Below are 1906 nucleotides of genomic sequence, written 5' to 3' on the forward strand. Positions count from 1 at the left end.
GCTTAATTGTGATCAGTGTAACCGGTAATTAGGAAAGTGTGCGTCGGTGTATGGCTTGCATGCCTTGAGTACTGTGCTCTATTAGGTTATGGCGGAGTCGGCTACGCGCCATGGTTAGGACGATGTATATATATATATATATATATATATATATATATATATATATATATATATATATATATATATATATATATATATATATATATATTGTTACTATTCATCACCCATGGTGCAGAATAAGTTATTCTTCACCCGAGGTAATCTTACAATCATTTCATAATTAAATTACATTTAAAATTCAAATAGTTACATTCTTATTGATTCACTACGTAAAATTTGACATAACAAAATAAAAATATAGGTCATAAGACAAGAAAATTTGTAGTTTATGTGTATTTTAGACTATGTTTTCACGTTTGTAATTTTACATAACATGAAATATTTTTTACGGCGATTATATATTTTTTCTTACGGTCCCTTTTTACATTGGCAATAAGACAAAACTTACGGAACGTAAAATTACGGTGCATTGATGGTAAAATAGAGGGGGGTGAAGAATAACTAATCCTCACCTAGGGTGACGATTATATATGCAGCATTGCGTGAGTTTTGTAACGTGGAGAAAAGAGAAAAGAGGGGTGCGACACACGCCCTTGGCTATCAATTTTTCGTGTGCATCTTTATCGTAATTTGATGTGATTGATCCTGTGGCGAATTTCCAACAAGGAGCTCGTCGATGACAAGATCTACCTCGACCGCAACCTGCCAGCCCAAGATGACACGGAGGAGCAGGAGAGGGGGCGCAAGCGCAATGTTTCCTCCTCTAATCTCAACGGTGCCATCCCTGTGCCAAGTAAGAGGAAGAGAAGCCTCTCGCCGCCCAACATCACCGACCTGGCTGGTTAAAGGTGGCTGCTGCCGAGGCCGAGGATGCTGGTCTCAAACAAGGTAGTAAGCCTGACTCTTTTATCGAGGACATTAAGAAATACCTCTCGATATTATGGTTCATTTCCCTTCTCAACAGACCCTTTTAAATTTCAGCTGCAAGGTTAGAAGAGGAGCAGGAGCCACTGCAAGGTGGATCTGGTATCAAGACACAAGACCAACCGGCAACAAGGAATGATGAGGCCGAGGCCGATGGTGCTTCTTGGACACAAGATACACGTGCTTCTTTAATCAAGTTGATAAAGGCTCTCCTACTGTTCCTGATCCTTTCTCCATTTTCTCAGCTCTGCCAGGAGAGGCTGGAGGTAGACTAAAGGGGCTCACATCATGAAGAGACTCAAGGAGTTGATCTCGAACGTCAAAGCCCAAGCCAGCAGGCCGTTCCCGGAAAACTCTCTAGGCAAATTGCATTGGTTTCAGTCGCAGGTTGGCAAGGAAAGCGGAGCTACTGTGGATACATCAGCGAATGTTGCCGCCGCTTTTATCTGGCCAACCTGCAAACAGATACAATGATGAGGGTACTGTGGGAACAACTGAGTTCCAACTTTATATGACTGTTATAAGTGCCCAGCCAAAAGAAAGAAGGCCTGAAATTGGTACATCAGCAATCGCAGGTATGAATTCATGTGCAAAGTGGTGTTCTAGAGGTGCCTATCATCGCAAGTGTTTTTAGCGTAATCTCGGTTTGTGGGATTTCCACGTAGGCATATATACATGCTTATATTGTTTATGTCTACTACGTTAAGAAATGAACACGAGACAAGGCAGAAGATGCCGAACACTTGAGGATTAAAGAAAAAAGAAACCAGGCTTAAAGCGTTATTGTGTCATGCTCATACAGAAACAATGTTCATCGTGCATTTAAAAAACAAATCATCATGTATTCAATATGGTGTTAAACAGATATTTGAAAAAGTGTTCCACGCATATTTCAATAAATGTTCATCATGTATTCAAGGAA

The sequence above is a fragment of the Triticum dicoccoides genome, chromosome 3A (assembly GCF_002162155.2).
Source record: "Triticum dicoccoides isolate Atlit2015 ecotype Zavitan chromosome 3A, WEW_v2.0, whole genome shotgun sequence".
Lineage (NCBI taxonomy): Eukaryota > Viridiplantae > Streptophyta > Magnoliopsida > Poales > Poaceae > Triticum > Triticum dicoccoides.